Here is a 22,106-nt window from a genome sequence, read left to right on the forward strand (position 1 = left end):
ACCAGTGCTGCAGGGCTAGAGCTGCAACCGCAGGGCCGGAGCCGCAACCGCGGGACCAGCGCCGTCGCCACAACTGCGGGCCCGGCACCGGTGTCGCGACCACGGGACTAGGCCAGCACCGGTGCCAGAGCCGCAGCCGCAACCGCGGACCGGGGCCGGGAACGGCGCCGGTGCCGCGGAGCCACAAATGTGGCCCCGGGCCGGCACAGGTGTGGTGGAGCCAGAGCCATGGGGACAGGCCGGGACCAGCACCGGCGCCGCGGGGGCTGGGCCAGAGGCGCGGGGCCGGGGCCGGGACCAGCACTAGCGTTGCGGGGGCCAGGCTGGAGCCGTGGGGCCAAAGCTGGGGACCCTCAGCTGGGGCCGGGACAGGACAGGGCTAGATCTTCAATGTAGGATCAGGATTTTGGTTTGAATTGATTTTTTTAAAAAATAGTGCTAAGCAGATGCTACACTGTAAGACGAGGCAACAGAATCAAAAACTGAAAGATTGTTACTAAAACCAATGAAGAGCTGCAGAGAGTGGAGATCCGGCAAAGCAAACAAATGAATCCTGTGAGTAACTAACCTGAAAGCAAATGGGGAAGAGAATCTCATCTGGGTAACTGTGGCTCTTGGGACAAGAATTGGGTTCCTGGTACGTAGCCTGGCTGAGATCATCCCTTTTCCCTGGGATTCAAATGTCATTCTCTGTGTGGTGTCCTTATTTTATTCCTAGGAAAAGGATCCCCAGAGGATGTGTAAGGATCCCGGACTCCAGTGTCTGCCAGAAGCTTCAGCCACCTTCATAGGTAGAAGTCACTGGCTTTCCTACAATGCCACTAGTGCTCTTCCTGTTCTCCAGGTCTGCTCCCTCCAGCAGGACAGAGACACCCCTTAACTCCCCGAGTCCTGATTTCCTGCCATTCAAAGGGCTGAGGGTTTACATTGCCCCCACCCCAACCATCAGAGACTTTTCCTATGGGAATCTCCCTAGAGCAGGGGAGAAATCTGTTCTTCCATTAGAACCAGTCTGCTCAGTAAATCCACCCACACTGACCTCATCTCAGCTGCTTTGTTTATCCGAGATTAATGGTATCTTTGGAAAACCCTTAGCGTGTCGGGGTGTGAGGTGGAGCAGGGGATGCAGGAGCACCAGCAGATTCCCCTGAAGAATACCACCCTGTCTTTCTCTGGTCAGGTTAGAGCTCACTGTCCATTGCGGAGGTGAAGACCGGATGAGAGCTGCTGGATTGACCTTGATGTGCCATGTCCTTGTGTGGATGAAGGACCTCCATCTCAGGGATGGCCAGCAGCAGATGTAACACGTGTGTCCAGGAATGGGCTAAATAACCTACATTGAGAGGTAAGTAAAATGGTGGCAACATGTAGACATTCCAGGAATTGGTGGAGATTGACCCAGGGTCCTTCAGCACAAGCCCCTCTCACTCACTGTCAACAAATCCAGCTCCACTCACTAGACCACACCCTATTGCAGAGCCCCAGATCCCAGGAGCCCTGATTCTCAGACCAAGGCCTCACATCACAAGGCCAAACCTCCTCCCATTCTGGGCGTTGTAGAAGGGACCATTGGCAAAAAACCCCTCTACATTCCCCCTGTCAGAGACTGCGGCCACGGGTGACAAGTGAATGAGCTGAGATCTCCCCTGTGGGAATCTGTGGGGTTGCACATTTGGGGTTTCACAGGGATGGCGTCTGGCAGCCATTGACAGAGTGTTCCTGGGAGGAGATTTTCCATCTCTAACGAAGGGTTTCTGTTCCCCCAGATCTCAGCCACTCAGCAGAATGCGGGAGAGCCGAGTGCTGATGGGCTAGAGGGGTCCCAGGAGTCGCTGTGAAGCAGGGGCAGGGTCTGCAGTCACCATGGGCCAAACCCTGCGCTCCAGACACCCCAGGCTGTTTCCCTGAATTGCAAAGGGGACTTTAGCTTGGGGAATCGGTTGCTGGTGCCTATGTCCACAGCTGGGATGTTTTCATGAGGCTACTCAATGGTCCACAAGAGAGAGAGGAGGAGCCTCTTATGTACCTCCCGAGCACCCGCTGGTGCCTGGACTGATTAACACCAGCTTATCAGGGAGCTTCCTATTTCCTGCTGCTTCCCTGAACCCGCTTGAGGAGAACAGACAGTCAACTGAAGTAGTAGGAGCCGGTTAGGCCCTTAAGAGGCTGAGATCTTCCCTCACTCAGGCCCTGCTACCAGCCTGCTTATTAGTCCCCTTCAAGTGAGTGTTGAGAGCCACTCTAGCTGGCACAGAACAGCAGTCATGAGTGAAAGAAGAAAACGCCCCCCTGGGGCAACATTCAGAAAAAGAAAGAAAGCAAAGGAAGCTTTTCTATCTAAGCAGGAAGGAGCTCTCCTGAGATACAGAGACACACATGTTCACGCTGAGCCTTCCGGCCCCAATGAGGATGTGAGTGGTGAGGAGATGCCTGATCTTCCAGTTAGTCAGAGTGCAGGTGACCTGGCAGCTACTGCAGCATCCATATCTCCATCTCAAATGGATGTAACCATGCACATTCCTGAAGAAAAGTGTAGCTCAGAGAAGAGTGTGGTGGAGGCACAAGAAACAGCTGCTGCTGAGTTTAGTTCCTTAAATCTAGATGATCCAGGACTGTGGACCCACTTGAGCAATAGCCTGAAGGACTTCCTTGTACTGCATGGGCCACAGCAGGTGAAAAACCTCACGTTCCCCAAAGACAATGAAAATAGAAGTTTCCATCCAACACATTCCTGGTGTGAAATCCCCAATGGTGACAAAGTGGAGAGGCCATGGCTTAGGTACTCAAAACCCCAGAATGCTGCATACTGGTTTTGTTGCAAACTCCTCCAGTCTAATGTTCCAGCCACATTGTGTTCTACAGGAACAAAGGACTGGAAAAATCTGGCTAGAAATGTGGCATGCCATGAGAGGGCAGCAAATCACCAGAGAGCATTCCATAGGTGGAAAGAACTTGAGAGGAGCCTAAGATTAAAGGCCACCATAGATGATCAGCATGAAGAGAAGATTGCATCAGAGTTCTGAAAAGGCTCTTTGCCATTGTGAGAGGGCTTGCTACCCAAAACCTAGCACTGCGTGGCACTTCAGATCAGCTGCAATGGAAACTTCTGCATAGAACCTCCTCAACGCACAAGTTCCCCAATCCACAACCCTTTCTTTAATCATCATAATAATTCATAATAAACAAATGACTATTCATCAAAAGAAAGAAAGAACACCCTAGTTCTTACATCTCCTGCTTTCTTTGTATGTGTCAGTCTTCCTTAGATCAGAGGGGCTTTGTATCAGGGCGTGTCCTTACTTTCTCTGTCTTGTAAAGCGCACACTATTGACACTGACCGGATAAATAATGGAGACATTACAAAAAAAAAACCCAACCCTTTGTCATAAAGACTGTTCTCCTCAGTAAAGCAAGCTATAAACATTAGGAAATGCACAGAGGACTGAATTGAGGGTGCCAGGGCAACACTTCTTTGGACGTTTGCTAACCTGAGAATGCTTCATTTTGTAACCTTTCCATCCTGTTTAGGAAACTTGACTTTGTATTTCCTAATGATTGTATTGATGAAAGCAAATGTAAGTAAGCAGTGATGAGCTGCCAAAATACTAACAACCGGTTCCCTCCTCCTCAGCCCATGAGGGGTAATGCCCCCCCCCGTGGGATTTCTGCCCCATCCAACCCCCCCATGTTCCTTGACAGCCCCCCCCCCCCCCCGGACCCGTGCCCTATCTACCCCCCTTCCCTGTCCTCTGACTGCCCTTTGCCACCCCATATAACCCCTTCTGTCATTCCTGATGGCACCCAGGGACCCCTGCACCATCCAACCACCCCTTCTCTCTGTCCCCTGACTGTCCCTGGAATCCCTACCCCTAACTGCCCCCCACCGCCCATCCAACCCCTGTTCCTTCCTTACTGCCACCCTGGGACCCTTGCCCCCGTTCAATCCCCCTGTTCCCTGCCCTCTGACTGCCCTGACACTAATCTACCCCCCCAACTCCCCTGCCCTCTTCCAACACCCCCTCCCTGCTCCCTTACCGTGCTACCTGGAGGTGGGGGCCCAGCTGGGCTGGGGCTGGGACCGGAACCACCAAGCCAAGCTCGGGCCGGGCAGGAGCCGCGCCGCCCGGCTGAGGTCGGGGCCAGACCCGGGGGCTGGGCAACAGCTACGCCGCCCGGCGGGACCCGGGGGCCAGACCTGGGGACTGGGCAGGAGCCGTGCCGCCCGCCCGGACCCGGGGGCCAGACATGGTGGCAGGAACCGCGCCGCCCGCCCGGATCCGGGGGCCGGACCCGGCGGCAGGAACCGCGCCGCCCGCCCAGACCCGGGAGCCGGACCCGGCGGCGGCCGAGCAGGAACCGCGCCGCCCGGCCGAGGTCGCAGCTGGACCCTGGAGGCAGGAGCTGCGCCGCCCGACCCCAGAGTCTTGCCAGGACCTCCCCGAGCGGCGCGCCGCCTGGAGCCCTCCTCCCGCTGGCGCTCCCGCCCCCGGCCCCGGCCCCAGCTCACCGGTGGAAGCCGCTGCTTCCTTCTCAGCCCTCCCAGGCTTCCCGCGCGAACAGCTGATTCACGGGAAGCTGGGGAGGGGGAGGAGAAGCCGGAGGAGCTTCAGAAGTGGAGGCGGAGTGAGGTGAGCTGGGGCTGGGGGAAGGGTAGGGAGCTGCTAGAGTTTTAGTTAAATTTAAAAGCTCTTTTGGAACTAGTTGTCCCTCCAGGAACAACCGGTTCTAAAGGGGCTTCTAAATTTAACAACCGGTTCGTGCGAACCGGTGCGAACCGGCTGCAGCTCACCACTGTAAGTAAGGTTAAATGAAGGGTTTTTGTTTGTTAATTTCCTTTGTTTTTTTTGTAATAGAAAGAAAATCTTTTATCTCTGTGCTGTGTAACGGGGTGACCCCCCGCTCCAGCCTGGAAGGGGTTGGAAAAGCCCTGCAGAGGGCTGGGGCTGGGCAAGGTACAACCCTGGCTGATTGCAGGAAGTGGCTGCAGCTGGGGCCACACCCCAAACTGAGCAACAGGGCCTTCTAAGAAGGCCAGGGAAGCCAGAAGGATCAGTCTCTCTCTGTTTGTAGCGGGAGATGGGCCTGGCTGCAGGGAGCTAGAGACAGGGTACCTGATTGGAGCAGGGCCTAGCAGAAGGCCAAGAGGTCCTGGGAGTTGCAGAGGGCAGCCCAGGGGTAGGCCAAGGCAGCAGGTCGAAACCCTCCTTGCCAGTGCTGAATGGCTGATACTGCAGTCTGCCCCAGGGCACGGGGGTGAGACGATGACTGGCAGTAGCCGTATACTGAGGTGAGGTGGGGATAGTGGATGGGGGGTTCCCTGGGCAGAGTAGACCCTGAGAGAAAGGGGTTACTGCCAGGGGGCAGCACCTCAGCTAAAGGGGCACCGGGTCCAGGGAGGGGCACGGGGGCCAGGGGCCAGGCGGATCACCGGCCTGCAAAGGGCGCTCCGGAGCTGGAACGAGCTGATTCCCAGAAGTCACCAGCAGGAGGTGCCGTGAAGGTGAGTCCGCACCTCTACAAGCTGTTAAACAGTGAAGCTCTTACTCATGCGTTGGTTCAGTCTATATTTTATTGCCATGGTTATCTTTGTGAAAATCCCACTTTATCACTCAGAGCTGTGCTGATCAGAGAATTGAAAGTAATGAAATTAAACTGTATTGAGACAAAACACATTTTATGCAACTTCAGGGTCAGTGAACGTTCTCAGCTATAACCCTGAATGTGCAAGAAGCAGAGAAACAATATCCAAGAAAAAGAGCTGGAATTTTTCATCTTGTTTTCACCTAGGTCTTATTGAGTAAAGTAGCAAACACCTGCCCTTTGCGAAGGAACACAGCACCGTACCGCAGGACAAACCCCACTGAGCAGAGCAGGGGCCACTCATTCTTCTCTTCTGCAGACTAAACAATCCCAGTTCCCTCAGCCTCTCCTCATAAGTCATGTGCTCCAGCCCCCTAATCATTTTTGTTGCCCTCCGCTAGACTCTTTCCAATTTTTTCACGTCCCTCGATCTGCTGGCAATGCCCCTGCTTATACAGCCCAAAATGCCATTAGCCTTGGCAACAAGGTTCACACTGTTGACTCATATCCAGCTTCTTGTCCACTGTAACCCCTAGGTGCTTTTCTGCAGAACTGCTGTCTAGCCATTCGGTCCCTAGTCTGTATCAACGCATGGCATTATTCTGTCCTAAGTGCAGGACTCTGCACATGTCCTTGTTGAACCTCATCAGATTTCTTTTGGCCCAATCCTCCAATTTGTCTACGTCACTCTGTATCCTACCCCTACCCTCCAGTGTATATACCACTCCTCCTAGTTTAGTGTCATCTTCAAACTTGCTGAGGGTGCAATCCACGCCATCCTCCAGATCATTAATGAAGATATTGAACTAAACCGGCCCCACGACCGACCCTTGGGGCACTCCGCTTGATACCAGCTGCCAACTAGACATGGAGCCATTGATCACTACGTGTTGAGCCCGACAATCTAGCCAGCTTTCTAGCCACCTTATAGTCCATTCATCCAGCCCATACTTCTTTAACTTGCTGGCAAGAATACTGTGGGAGACTGTATCAAAAGCTTTGCTAAAGTCAAGGAATAACATGTCCACTGCTTTCCCCTCATCCACAGATTTTGTCCTCCACCTGGTTCTCATAGTCACATGCTTCCACGGGCCACTTTCCTCACCCAGCAGCCTCCCCTCAGAGTTCTCCAGTCCGGCTTGTATCTGTGAGTCTTCACTTTTCCCTTCAGCCTCCTCTCTCCTTCCCCCCAGCCATCTGCTCAAATCCCCTTCAAACCTCAACCATAGTTTTCACCTGCATCTCCAAACCTTGGATCTTCCATCAGCCTTATCAGGTGGCACTTCATACAAATGTAGCTCTTTTCAGGTACCTGTTCCAGGATAATGTACATTCCACAGCTTCCACATCCAATCAGCTTCATTGTCGCTTCCCTTCCTGGGGTCTCTACCACTGCTGCCTCTGTAGCTGTCACAGCCTCCCACCTAAATGCCTGTCAAGGAGAAAAAGGGAAAACACACACACAAAACAAAACCAGAACACCACATACTCCCTTCCCCACACTCCCCTGACAAACTCCCACTCAAACTCCCCTGTGCCCACCTATGTTTGTGACTCCTGGACTCCTGTCCTGCTGGCTGACTCCTCGTCTGCCTTCATAGGCCCCATAATCAGTGCTCTGCTGTCATCAAAGGCTCGGCTATTCTCAGATCACACTGCCCCCTACCAGTCCCTGCAAACTAACACACACACACACACACACACACACACACACCACTCTCCTGGTGTTGGGAGGGGAACAGGAGAAAGGACAAACGAAGCAAGAGACGAAGAGAAAGGAGGGATGGACGGAGGAAAAGGTGAAACAAAAAGGACAAACCCTAATGTCCCCAGTGATTCTAAGGGACAAAATCTCAGGTGCGGAATAAAATTCTGCCTCCTTAAGCTCGTGTTTTCCTTGCCTAGAATTCAACTGTCACCAGATAGATCAGACTGAACAGGTTTCAAACCTCGAGGAGGCTCTTACCTTCTAAACAGGGACATCTGTTTTCTAGTAAAATCACTAAAAGGAAGGAGAAAACTCGAAAGAGGTTCCTCCTGGCGCTCCCGTACGTGAACCCGAATACTCTCTTAGTCCTCAAAGAAACACCTCGAGAAGGAGACTTGCTGAAGCAAAGCCACGGGAGTCTCTGAGGTTTCCCTGGTCCCTCGCCCCTGTCCTGCCTGGCTGATGTTAGCATCTCTCTGTGAGGTCACCACCTCCCCACCACCTTTGACCAATAGCTGAGGTCCTGCAAAAGGCCTTTGTGATGTCACTGCCACACCCCTCCCTTGCTGTGCTAATGTCCTGCCCCGGCCAGGCACTTTGGAGGTTTGAGCTACTTCCTGTGGATCACCCCACTCAAGGAGTGTTCATTCTAGGAAGCAAGCCGGCTAGACAGTAAAACATCAGACGCTGCTCCCAATGCGCCACTCAGTTTTTCAGAAATTGGTCCACTTGATGGCCAGAAGAGATCATTAGAGCATCTAATCTGACCCTCTGCATATCACAGGCCTCCTGTATGACACAATAGCTTCTTTTGGGGCAAACACATTTCAGAATTATCTGGTTCTCCGTATTAACCCTACAACCAGCGCACAAAGGTCCATAAGTGGGCAATCTCTCCTATGGTCACTAGATGGCGATGCAGCCTGGCACTTTCCCATTCATGCGATGATTCAACGTTTTGGTTAATCAATCTGGCCCTGGTCCCAATTCGATGGGATAAAGGGGGTTCCGCTCTCCTTGTGAGCGATCGTTTGATGCAGGGGATCTTCTGCTGGTGTTATTCCTTGTGGAAAAGTACAAATTGCAAAACTGATGGGAGGGGCCTTCTAAGGTGGTAGGGAGGGGTCACGCTGTTACCTGCAATGTACACAGGCCCCGCAGCAGGAACGCACCTCAGAATGTGCATAGAAACAGGTTAAAAGTGCATTACAAAAGTGAAGCCATTGTCAAGATGCTATTCTGTGCAGAGGACTGTAAGACAGCCCCTGTTCCTCATCTGAGGCCTGAATGCCATAGGGATATCCCACTCGAGAGCATTGAGGTGTGTAAAGAGGTTACCGTAACTGAAAATACAGTGGTCATGGCTGTGCTGCAAAGTCACTGGCAGGTATTATCAAGCACGCCAGGCCTGACTCACAAAAGTTGCTTAAGATGAACAGTGTGGGATCACAACCTGCACCCAGCAAAGCATCCCACAGAACTGGTACGTTTAGGCAGCAGGTTCATAAGGAGATGACAAGGCTGCTGGACAGGGAATAATGAAGGAGTCAAACAGTCCCTGGGGTGAGGAGGTTGTTTTGCTGATGTTTACAGGGAGCTCCTCCTGAGTGTGGGGGGCAGAATGGCAGAAAGCACAAAGGGGCTCATTTGAAGATGTAACAAGGGAGTGATGGTGGTTAGCATCATGGACCATGTAACTGCGAACACTGTGTGCCCTTAGCCCAGGGGTGGGCAAACTGCCCCATCTGCAGGCACTGCCTCTGAAGCTCCCATTGGCTGTGGTTCCCAGCCAATGGGAGCTGCAGGGGCGGTGCTTGGGGCAAGGAGAGCGTGTGGAGCCTCCTTGCTTTCCCTATGAATAGAAGGCAGATAGGGATGTGCTGCTGCTTCTGGGAGCCACATGGAGACATGGCACTCACGTTTCTGTCGCTCTTATCTGGACTCTCTGCAATTGGTCCACATCTTTCCTGAAAAGTGGTGCCCAGAACTGGACGCTAGACTCCAGTTGTGACCTAATTAGCGCAGAGTAGGGCAGATGAATCACTTCTTGTCTCTTGCTTACAACACTCCTTCTCTTACCTCCATATTACAAGTGACAAATGCCACATAAATCCCATTGATTTCAATGGGAATTAGGAACTGAAATCCCTTTAAAAAATCTGGCCCTAAGTGATTTGCTCAAGGTCGCAAAGGAAGTCTGCAGTGAAGGCAGAACTTAAACTCAGACCCCTCAAGTCTTAGTCGAGTGCGATAACCTCTGGACCATCCTTCCTTTCTCCTGTGTCTGTCTAATGACGTGATTCTGTCTGTCTAACCCCAGACATAACCATGTCTCTCTCTATCTAGACCCATAGAAAAAAAATCCGTCTGTCTAGTGTCTACCTGTCTCCCTACTTTTCCATAACTAAGCCAGGAGCTAGGCTATTTATAAGAAGTCAATTAAAACCACAAACTAGGAATAAACTCTGATTACGTTCAAGAACCAGCATTCTTGTTGAAATCAGTAAGATTATGTTCACACTGGGTCACTGTATATTAACTGAGGAGATATGAATGAAGAGCAAAGTTAAGCAGCGGGAGCTGAATTAAAACTATGGCTGAAACCCTCATGCCTGCTCTGGCTTCTTGCACAGCCTAAAACTGGAGTTCTGCAGTGGGGAAGCAGAGGCAGCAAGTGAGTTTGCAAAAGCTTCCCTCTCCAAAAGAAAGGACCCTAATGAATATTAAGTAAAACATCTCCCTCTCTCTCTGTCGTGCTCACATGCAGTATCTTCTCATCCTGTACAACCTACGGCTACAAATCTCTCTAATTTACCACGAGTGAATGGAGAGAGTGGGAGGACCAGCCTGTCCTTCTCAGAAGATAGTTCGTTAGCAGAGTCATAAAGCAGCTTCCTAGAGAATACCCACTGATCTCCACCTAAAGGGCCACAATGAATTGCAGGTCAAACAGCATCAAGAAAGATGGTTCCCTTGGAAGCTAGGTGAGTCCAGATGTTCCTGTTCCTTCTCCCGCCTCAAACTAAGAGGAAATTCAACTATGCAAGAGAGATTTCATTCCCTTATCGGTGTGTATCCACCCTGAACCCATGAGACCTTCCATGGGGGCAGAGAATGGTGCCCTGAGGAAGCCCATTCCATACTGTACTGTCTTTATTAACACTCTCCTCTCTCCAGGGCTGTCGAATGGGAATATTTCACCAGCACAAAACTTACTCTGGGACATTTTAAATGAAAATGTTTGATATTCAAAGAAATGAAACACATTTTTAGAAAAAAAAGAAAAAAACCCTCCATTAAACAAGATTCTGTGAAACCAAGGGGTAATTTTAAACCGACTATTTTCATCTTGATTTGCACAGCATATGACACCTTTTAACTCAGTACAGCACAATGGACCAGACACTCAGTTGGTATACAACACTGTAGCTCTGCTGATGCTGATGGATCTGTGACAACTGACGCCAGGTGGTGATCTATCCTGATATTCCCAAACTCTGACATGCAGCGTTCAGGGTAGTTTAGGCAGTTGGTCCCATTTTACTGCAAGTTATTTTGTGAGAAAAAATGAAGACAACATTTTGGGGTCAAATGCATCAGCACTTTGAGGACAGCAAAGCAATCATTTCTCTTGGTAGACAGAATGGATTTTGAAGCTTTCCTCAGGTATTAGAACTGAAAGAAAAATAGGCCACTCACACTTTAGTCTTTGCCCCGTAATGTTAAAACTTGTTGCAAGACAGATCTCTCATTCTTGAACTCAAACGGATTGTGTAAGGGGTAATTGGAGGTGGGGTTTCTTTGTTCTGCCAACACGAGAGGACAGAATACATAGAATAGCAGAGTTGGAAGGGAACTCAGGAGGGCTCTAGTCCAACCTCCTGCTCAAAGCAGGACCCATCCCCAGACAGAAATTGACCTCCATTCCCTAGATAGCCTCCTCAAAGATTGAACTCACAATACTAGGTTTAGTAGGCCAATGCTCAAACCACTGAGCTAGCCCTCCTGAATCTCAGATCAGGCACAAGCGGAGTGAGTGTGTCGTTAAAATACCAGTTGTGTCTCCCGGCAGCACATGGTTTTCAAATATTGTTCAAGTTCTTAGACATGTTGATGCTTCTCTTTGTCTTTCCCTCTGTTTTATGCAGTTCATGTATCTGAGAATCCCCCCGAGCAAGAAGCACGTCCAATCACAAATACACTTAGAGGAGCACGGCAAGATTTTAATCAATATCTGCCAGGATTAGAGCTCTGAAGACGGTTTCTTTCAGAGCAGCAGGACTAGATGTCTGGATGTCGCACAGCCAAAGGGCAATGAGCATTCTGCTGCTCAGCGCTGAGCGAGAAGGAACATTTGCAGCAGAAGCATGAGAGGGTCCAGGAGTCCAGTAAAAAGTCAGGAAATGCACCTGCACGGGCCTGTCCGATTCAGATCTCGATTGGGTGCTGTCAAGGGCCCTCAGCAAAGAGCCTGTCATGCCACATGCCATTTAGCTGACCCCTGGCGGGATCCTTATCAGGCAGGAGAACGAGGGTGATGCTGCAGCTGGGAACAGGGAAGATCCTGCCAATGTCCCTAAATGCCAGGATGTGACCTCACATCAGATCAGGAGGACCAGTTTGGAGATGATAGCAGTGAAAACTCTGGAGAGGGGGATGTGCCTGGCCAGAGACTGGAAGTCCAGATGGTTACTGCAACTCTCTAACCCCTCCCTCCCATTGTTTTCTAGAAAAATTGTCCTTTCAACACTTTTTGTAGGATTTTGTAGGTTATGGCCAAATAATTTACTGTCCTGGATATTATGTCCTGCATTGCTGTGTGTGTGTGTGTCTGTGGGGTGCAGACGCCACAACATTTTCATGGCCTCCTCTCCCTTCCCCTCCCCTCCACCAGCCTCTGCTGGGCACAATCCCAAGTGGATGCAGAGCACTGGGGGGAAAGGTTTGGGAAAAGCCAGCTTTGCTGTTTATCCAAGAGTTCAGAGTATGGGCTGTAGAGCTTGTGCTGAAGCCCACGGTCTTTATCAAGTTCAAAACTAGAAATCAGTGCCCCTCTGTCCTTTTCACCGCAGGCAGGCAGGTTGGGGTGGAGGGGTTCAAACACCGCTTGGATCAATGCTCTCCATCCTAGCTCAGGCTTTGGTTGGTTTCCTTCATTTCTCCCCCAGTCCTGGTAGCTTATTCTGGAAAGTTTCTCAGGCAGCAGGAATTCTCCATGGTCTTTCAGGAGAATTGGGAGTGCAAACCTGCTCGGGCCAGGTCCCTACCAAATTCAGGGCTCACTTTGACTAATTTACAAACCCTCTGGCCTTGAAATTGACCAACGTCACCATTTCAGATGTTTCCACCTGATATTTCCTGGTATTGTAACCATGGGGGTCCCAACCAAACTGGGAGAATGGGGGAGTCCAGAGGTTGTTGTGGGGGGGTCACAGCATTGTCACCCTCACTTGTGTGCTGCCTTCAGACCTGGGGTCCAAGGGCAGCAGCCAGCAACCTTTCTGAAGCTAGAGGAGGTTCCCAGATGTGCAGGTGGGTCCCTGATGTTGGGAGCACCTCAGCTCCTACCTATTACTTGGGAACACCTCAGCTCCAACCATTTTCGGGACATCCAGAGAAATGGACCCCTGAGCCAAAGAAGGAACTGCAAGGGAAGCCCAGAGCTCTCACTTCAGATGCCAGGCAGAAGCCCCGAGCCCAGGCACCCAGAGTGCCAGCAGGAGTTGGGAGGGGCATGAAAGTCCTGACCCCAGTGCCCCAGCACTGGCTGCAGCCACAGGGGGCCAGAAGCTCTGAGTCCGGGCACCCAGAGACGTGACTGGAGCAGAAGCTGCCAAGGCCAAAGCCCTGAGCCCAACACCGAGCTGATGCAGCACGCTCACTTCTGCATTGCCTCTGCAGGTGCGTCTGATATCCCCACAGAGAGGAAGTCCTGTCCCCAGCCGGGCAGAGAAACAGCTAAGAGGCCCCTACTGGGTTCTCGTGGCTGGGGGGTCCAGCAGGACGGGGAGATCGGATTTCACGGGGCAGGGCTAATTCGATCTAGCCAAAAAAGGGACAACAAGAACCAAGAGCTGCCAGCTGAAGCCAGAGAAATTCAAATGAGACGTAGGCACACATTTTTGACAGTGAGGGAAACTAGCCACTGGAACAAATTACCCAGGGGAGAGGTGGAGTCTCTGTTTCCTGGTGTCCTCATGTCACAACTGCCTGTCATTCTAGAAGGTGCCTTTTAGTGACTTACAAGCAATTGGGCTTCATATGGTGCAAAGTGTGTGAAATTTCATAGCCTGTGAAATAGAGGCCAGATTAGGAGATCGAATTGTTTTATAACCTCTATGAAAAGCTCAGTGTGGGGTGCGGAACAGACTCTGCTGTTTTAATGGGTGGCCTGCTTGCTCCCCAGAATCAATAATGAGCAAGTGGGGTGATCCGGGCTGCAGCTTAAACATCCAGCTGAGCTGGCCAGGGGCAGACATCAGGCCTGCCAGGGAAAGGTGGGTGTGGCAGTGACTTCACAAAGGCCTTTGGCAGGAACTCAGCCTACTGGGCAAAGATGATGAGGCGTCTGTGACCTCACAGAGCTCCCTTGCCAACAGCCGGGCAGGACAGGGATGCGGGGCAGGGGGAACCTCGGAGAGCCCTGTAGCCTTGCTGCAGCAAGCCTCCATCTCGCGGTCTCTCGCTGAGGACCAAGAGACAGTTGCTGTAGAGGAGATTCTGTGCGTGTGTTTTTCATTTTGATGTGGATTTGTTGCAAAGATATTGTCATCTGTGTAGAAGGTAAGAAAAAATAGGCTCTAAGTACAAGATAGGGGACTCTATGCTAGCAGATTCAAAGGCATCACCACCCTCCTAGTGAAAAAGTTTTTGCTAATATCAAAGCCTTCCACACTGCAACTTGAGATCATTGCTCCTTGTTCTGTCATCTACCAGCTCTAAGATTTCATGACAATCAATCTTTCATTAGGACAATAATTCAAAAATACAAATACAAAAAACTTTGAGTGAAATCAATCCATACTGATCTTTCGTGTCTGGGAGTGTGGGCCTCGGGGACCAGACTGAGACCCTCATGGGCTAGTAACACCCAGGAATCCAGTAAAATAATTCCAGTTCTCTTAGCATCCAAGCCTCCCTAATCCAAGGAACACCTGAGGGCTGCGGGAGACAGAGGGGTGCTGAGACTGTCTAACTCATGACTGAAAATACAGAGAGGTGTTATTGGCTTTGATTGGGGGAAAAGTAACAAATCTGTTGGGATTCTTACCCCAAATAACAATCGCCCATTGTCCTTTAGAGCACGTGGTCCCTAACACGTCTGACTCGCTCAAATCTCTCTTCTGCTAGGACTGTGAGAATTTTCTCCATCCCCCATGATACCGAGGGAAAGAGAAAAGAATGACCTCTCTTTGGTCACACAGCAAGGTCATGCCAGAACTAGAAAGAGAAGCATAAGAAACAAGTTGTATCAAAATGTTTTGCCTTTCAAACAAACTGATTTCTTAAACAAAGGCAATTTGATGTGTGGTTAGTGAACTGAAATGATACAACTGTGGGGTCAGGGCCGGGAACGGGACCGGGACTGGAACAGGCACCGATACCAGTGCTGCAGGGCTGGAGCTGCAACAGCAGGGCCAGAGCCGCAAGCGTGGGGAAGGGCCTGGGCTGGCACTGGTGCTGCGGTGCCAGTGCCGCAACTGTGGGACCGGAGCCGCAACCGCGGGACCAGCGCCGTCGCCACAACCGCGGGCCCGGCACCGGCGTCGTGACCACGGGACTAGGCCGGCACCGGTGCCAGAGCCGCAGCTGCAACCGCGGACCAGGGCCGGGAATGGCGCCGGTGCCACGGAGCCACAAATGTGGCCCCGGGCCAGCACAGGTGTGGTGGAGCCGGAGCCGTGGGGACAGGCCGGGACCAGCACCGGCGCCGCGGGGGCTGGGCCAAAGGCGCGGGGCCAGCGCCGGGACCAGCACTAGTGTTGCGGGGGCCAGGCTGGAGCCGTGGGGCCAAAGCTGGGGACCCTCAGCTGGGGCCGGGACAGGACAGGGCTAGATCTTCAATGTAGGATCAGGATTTTGGTTTGAATTGATTATTTTTAAAAATAGTGCTAAGCAGATGCTACACTGTAAGAAGAGGCAACAGAATCAAAAACTGAAAGATTGTTACTAAAACCAATGAAGAGCTGCAGAGAGTGGAGACCCGGCAAAGCAAACAAATGAATCCTGTGAGTAACTAACCTGAAAGCAAATGGGGAAGAAAATCTCATCTGGGTAATTGTGGCTCTTGGGACAAAAATTGAGTTCCTGGTACGTAGCCTGGCTGAGATCATCCCTTTTCCCTGGGATTCAAATGTCATTCTCTGTGTGGTGTCCTTATTTTATTCCTAGGAAAAAGATCCCCAAAGGAGGTGTAAGGATCCGGGACTCCAGTGTCTGCCAGAAGCTTCAGCCACCTTCATAGGTAGAAGTCACTGGCTTTCCTACAATGCCACTAGTGCTCTTCCTGTTCTCCAGGTCTGCTCCCTCCAGCAGGACAGAGACACCCCTTAACTCCCCGAGTCCTGATTTCCTGCCATTCAAAGGGCTGAGGGTTTGCATTGCCCCCACCCCAACCATCAGAGACTTTTCCTATGGGAATCTCCCTAGAGCAGGGGAGAAATCTGTTCTTCCATTAGAACCAGTCTGCTCAGTAAATCCACCCACACTGACCTCATCTCAGCTGCTTTGTTTATCCGAGATTAGTGGTATCTTTGGAAAACCCTTAGCGTGTCGGGGTGTGAGGTGGAGCAGGGGATGCAGGAGCACCAGCAGATTCCCCTGAAGAATACCACCCTGTCTTTCTCTGGTCAGGTTAGAGCTCACCGTCCATTGCGGAGGTGAAGACCGCATGAGAGCTGCTGGATTGACCTTGATGTGCCATGTCCTTGTGTGGATGAAGGACCTCCATCTCAGGGATGGCCAGCAGCAGATGTAACACGTGTGTCCAGGAATGGGCTAAATAACCTACATTGAGAGGTAAGTAAAATCGTGGCCACATGTAGACATCCCAGGAATTGGTGGGGATTGACCCAGGGTCCTTCAGCACAAGCCCTGCTCACTCACTCTCAACAAATCCAGCTCCACTCACTAGACCACACCCGACTGCAGAGCCCCAGATCCCAGGAGCCCTGATTCTCAGACCCAGGCCTCACATCACAAGGCCAAACCTCCTCCCATTCTGGGCGCTGTAGAAGGGACCATTGGCAAAAAAAACCCTCTACATTCCCCCTGTCAGAGACTGCGGCCACGGGTGACAAGTGAATGAGCTGAGATCTCCCCTGTGGGAATCCGAGGGGTTGCACATTTGGGGTTTCACAGGGACGGCGTCTGGCAGCCATTGAGAGAGTGTTCCTGGGAGGAGATTTTCCGTCTCTAACAAAGGGTTTCTGTTCCCCCAGATCTCAGCCGCTCATCAGAATGCGGGAGAGCCGAGTGCTGATGGGCTACAGGGGTCCCAGGAGTTGCTGTGCAGCAGGGGCAGGGTGTGCAGTCATCATGGGCCAAACCCTGCGCTCCAGACAACCCAGGCTGTTTCCCTGGATTGCAATGGGGACTTTAGCTTGGGGAATCGGTTGCTGGTGCCTATGTCCACAGCTGGGATGTTTTCATGAGGCTACTCAATGGTCCACGAGAGAGAGGAGGAGCCTCTTATGTACCTCCCGAGCACCCGCTGGTGCCTGGATTGATTGACACCAGCTTATCAGGGAGCTTCCTGTTTCCTGCTGCTTCCCTGAACCCGCTTGAGGAGAACAGATAGTCAACTGAAGTAGTAGGAGCCGGTTAGGCCCTTAAGAGGCTGAGATCTTCCCTCACTCAGGTCCTGCTACCAGCCTGCTTATTTGTCCCCTTCAAGTGAGTGTTGAGAGCCACTCTAGCTGGCACAGAACAGCAGTCATGAGTGAAAGAAGAAAACGCCCCCCTGGGGCAACATTCAGAAAAAGAATGAAAGCAAAAGAAGCTTTTCTATCTAAGCAGGAAGGAGCTCTCCTGAGATACAGAGACACACATGTTCACGCTGAGCCTTCCGGCCCCAATGAGGATGTGAGTGGTGAGGAGATGCCTGATCTTCCAGTTAGTCAGAGTGCAGGTGACCTGACAGCTACTGCAGCATCCATATCTCCATCTCAAATGGATGTAACCATGCACATTCCTGAAGAAAAGTGTAGCTCAGAGAAGAGTGTGGTGGAGGCACAAGAAACAGCTGCTGCTGAGTTTAGTTCCTTAAATCTAGATGATCCAGGACTGTGGACCCACTTGAGCAATAGCCTGAAGGACTTCCTTGTACTGCATGGGCCACAGCAGGTGAAAAACTTCACGTTCCCCAAAGACAATGAAAATAGAAGTTTCCATCCAACACATTCCTGGTGTGAAATCCCCAATGGTGACAAAGTGGAGAGGCCATGGCTTAGGTACTCAAAACCCCAGAATGCTGCATACTGGTTTTGTTGCAAACTCCTCCAGTCTAATGTTCCAGCCACATTGTGTTCTACAGGAACAAAGGACTGGAAAAATCTGGCTAGAAATGTGGCATGCCATGAGAGGGCAGCAAATCACCAGAGAGCATTCCATAGGTGGAAAGAACTTGAGAGGAGCCTAAGATTAAAGGCCACCATAGATGATCAGCATGAAGAGAAGATTGCATCAGAGTTCTGAAAAGGCTTTTTGCCATTGTGAGAGGGCTTGCTACCCAAAACCTAGCACTGCGTGGCACTTCAGATCAGCTGCACGTGCCAAACAATGGAAACTTCTGCATAGAACATCCTCACCGCACAAGTTCCCCAATCCACAACCCTTTCTTTAATCATAATCATAATTCATAATAAACAAATGACTATTCATCAAAAGAAAGAAAGAACGTCCTAGTTCTTACATGTCCTGCTTTCTTTGTATGTGTCAGGGTATGGCTACACTGGCGATTTGCAGCGCTGGAAAGCCTCCACCAGCGCTGCAATTAGTAAGTGGCCACACCTGCAAGGCACTTCCAGCGCTGCAACTCCCTGGCTGCAGCGCTGGCCGAACACCCCTCTCGGCATGGGGAATAAGGATTCCAGCGCTGGTGCTGCAGCGCTGGTCATCAAGTGTGGCCACACACCAGCGCTGTGATTGGCCTCCAGGGTATAAGGATGTATCCCAGAATGCCTGTTCAGCCACTCTGCTCATCAGGTCAGACTCTACTTCCCTGGCCTCAGGTGACCCGCCCTTTAAATGCCCCGGGAATTTTTAAAATCCCCTTCCTGTTTGCTCAGCCAGGTATGGAATGCAATCAGTGAATCTTTACAGGTGACCATGCCTCCACGTGGCAAACGAGCCCCAGAATGGAGCAATGGCGAGCTGATGGACCTCATCAGTGTATGGGGGGTGGAATCTGTGCAGGCACAGCTGCGCTCTAGCCGTAAGAATTATGATACCTTTGCCCAGGTATCGAGAGCCATGCTGGAAAGGCGCCATGAGCGTGACGCGCTGCAGTGCAGGGTAAAAGTAAAGGAGCTGCGGAGTGCCTATTGCAAAGCACGTGAGGGGAACCGCAGATCAGGCAGTGCCCCCACGACCTGCCGGTTTTACAAGGAGCTGGATGCGATTTATGGGGGTGACCCCTCTGTAAATCCAAGGACCACGATGGACAGTTCAGAGCCGGTAGAGGAGGGGGAGGGGGAGGCAGACAGTGAGGCTACTGTGGTGGGGGAAGACACCCCGGAGGAGGCATGCAGTCAGGAGCTCTTCTCAAGCCAGGAGGAAGCTAGCCAGTCGCAGCCCCTGGAACTTGGTGCAGAAGAATCACAGGAGCAGGTCCCAGGTAAGCAGCTTTTATTGCAATGCAAAGGTTTTGGGAGAGTAGGGGGGATGGTATGGCTGCATGCCTGCATGCCTAGACATGGAATATCCCATTGATGTGGTCTATCATGTCGCAGTAATCTGCCTCTGTAATCTCTTCAAAAGTTTCTGCAAGAGCATAGGCAATTCGCGTGACCAAGTTTAAAGGGAGAGCCATTGTGGTCCCTGTCCCATTCAGGCTAACGCGTCCGTGCCACTGTTCCAGGAGGGGTGCGGGAACCATGCTTGCACAGAGGCATGCTGCATAAGGACCCGGGCGGAATCCGCATTGTTGTAGGAGACCCTCCCTTGCTTCTTTGGTAACCCGCAGAAGGGAGATATCTTCCAGTATTAACTCCTGTGGGAAATGGAGGGAGTGTTTCAGTGCTGGTTTCCCCAACTGCATAGCGCGGCAGGCAGGAACCCCAGGAACCCCAGGGTTAACAAAGCCCCGAAACAGGCAGCCTAGCCATGAAGCAAGAAGCACCCTGCTCGAGCAGACCACGGAAGGAAACCCCAGGGTTAATTCCTGAGGGACATGGCACTGCTGCGTTTAACATCAAGCAGCCTAGCCATGAAGCAAGAAGCACCCTGCTCGAGCAGACCGCGGAAGGAAACCCCAGGGTTAATTCCTGAGGGACATGGCACTGCTGCGTTTAACAAAGCCCCAGCACCCTGCTCGAGCAGACCGCGGAAGGAAACCACAGGGTTAATTACCATTACCATTTCTGGGAGGCTGTGAATTCTCTAGCAGTTGCTGAAATGTGTGAGGAATGCTTGTGAGACTTTAAAATAACTTCAGATTATACACAATGGAAGCTCTCTTAAAATGTATCATTTGCTGTATTTTTACAGTGACCTTGAGTAGTCCTGGGCCGGTCTTATCAGTGACTGAAAGAAAGCTTCAAAACCTGAGGAGGAAACCGAACAAAAGCAAAGAAGAATTGGTGAAGGCAGTTATGAACCAGTGTGCAACAGAGAATAAAAATGCGCAGGAATGGAGAGAAAAGATGCATCACTGGAGGCAAACAGAAAGCAGGAGAAAGGCGTTGACGCTGAAGAAAACCACGAGGCAGCTTATAAACCTCATTGCGCGCCAGACAGACTGTATGCAGTCAATGGTAGCAATGCAGGCAGAGCACTACTGTGCCAAACCCCCACCCTCCCAAACCTCTTTCCCCTATGCACCAATGTCAGCTCCAAGTCCCATTCCCCAGCATCCAGGTTCTTACCTACACCATCACCAGCTGCCCCTGACACCTGTACGGTCACCTATGAGCCCAGAGAACTACGACCCTTACCCTCTGCACTCAACCCCCATCACCATGCAACAGTACAATCCTGAGGTGCACAGCACTCCTGGCAGTACATATGAAAAACTATGAATGTACAGTTCAACAACCAACCCCCCTGCCCGTGTACTTCCTTTTTTTTAAAATAAATGATTTCTTTGATTATGAATCAGTTTTTATTATTGCATAAAGTGAAAGATAACAAACCCCAATGAAAACACAGGTAACAAACATCAAGGAAAACACAGGCACTTAAAAGCACTGTAACCAGTGCACGTCACTCCTGGTCAAGGCAAAAAAACATTACTGTTGGCTTTCAGCCTCAAATTTCTCCCTCAAGGCATCCCTAATCCTTGTTGCCCTGTGGTGGGCGTCTCTAGTAGCCCTGCTGTCTGGCTGTGCAAATTCAGCCTCCAGGACTTGCACCTCGTTGGTCCATGCCTGGCTGAATGCTTCACCCTTCCCTTCACAAATATTATGGAGGGTACAGCACGCGGATATAACTGCAGGGATGCTGCTTTCCCCCAAGTCTAGCTTCCCATACAGACATCTCCAGCGAGCTTTTAAACGGCCAAAAGCACACTCCACAGTCATTCGGCATCGGCTCAGCCTGTAGTTGAAACGGTCCTGGCTCCTGTTCAGCTTCCCTGTATATGGTTTCATGAGCCAAGGCATTAATGGGTAAGCGGGATCCCCAAGGATCACAATGGGCATTTCAACGTCCCTTACTGTGATCTTTCGGTCTGGGAAAAATGTACCTTCCTGCATCTTCCTGAACAGGCCACTGTTCCGAAAGATGCGTGCATCATGCACTTTTCCAGGCCAGCCTGTGTAAATATCAATGAAACGCCCACGGTGATCCACAAGCGCCTGGAGAACCATAGAGAAATACCCCTTGCGATTAATGTACTCGTAGGCTAGGTGGGGTGGTGCCAGAATAGGAATATGCGTCCCATCTATTGCCCCTCCACAGTTAGGGAAACCCATTTCTGAAAAGCCATCCACAATGTCCTGCACATTCCCCACAGTCACGGTTCTCCTTAGCAGGATGCGATTAATGGCCCTGCAAACTTGCATCAACACGATTCCAACGGTCGACTTTCCCACCCCAAACTGGTTCCCGACCGACCGGTAGCTGTCTGGAGTTGCCAGCTTCCACATTGCAATAGCCACCCGCTTTTCCACCGTCAGGGCAGCTCTCAATCTTGTGTCCTTGCGCCGCAGGGTGGGGGTGAGCTCAGCACACAGTCCCATGAAAGTGGCTTTTCTCATACGAAAGTTCTGCAGCCACTGCTCGTCATCCCAGACTTCCATGACAATGTGATCCCACCACTCACTGCTTGTCTCACGAGTCCAAAAGCGGCGTTCCACGGTGCTGAGCATTTCCGTTACTGCCACAAGCAATTTCATGTCACCCGCTTTAGGCAAATCCATATCATCATCGGACTCCTCACTGTCACTTTGGAGCTGAAGGAGGAATAGCTCAACTGCCAAACGTGATGTGCTGGCGACAGTCAGCAGCAAATTCCTCAGCAGCTCAGGCTCCATTTCACAGCGTGCTGAACTCACAATGGCAAGAAACGTGGACGGCGAAACTGTGACTGCTGGGAAGTGAAGCGATGCACCACGGGGCGTTGGAACAGGAAGCGGAATGACCCACACACTTCCTTCCC

At 51.4% G+C, this 22,106-nt stretch overlaps 1 long non-coding RNA gene across 1 annotated transcript; it reads right to left on the reverse strand.

The window, feature by feature from the left end:
* Window positions 1–2,975: 2,975 nt before the first annotated feature.
* LOC123347246 lies at window positions 2,976–18,098 on the reverse strand. The gene is made up of 3 exons (XR_006573087.1): window positions 18,058–18,098; window positions 6,817–6,822; window positions 2,976–3,091 (listed from the first exon to the last, which is right to left on the reverse strand). It is a non-coding gene; the product is annotated as an uncharacterized LOC123347246 (long non-coding RNA).
* Between the last annotated feature and the right edge of the window lie 4,008 nt (window positions 18,099–22,106).

The sequence above is a fragment of the Mauremys mutica genome, chromosome 13 (assembly GCF_020497125.1).
Source record: "Mauremys mutica isolate MM-2020 ecotype Southern chromosome 13, ASM2049712v1, whole genome shotgun sequence".
In the NCBI taxonomy this organism is placed as follows: Eukaryota; Metazoa; Chordata; order Testudines; family Geoemydidae; genus Mauremys; species Mauremys mutica.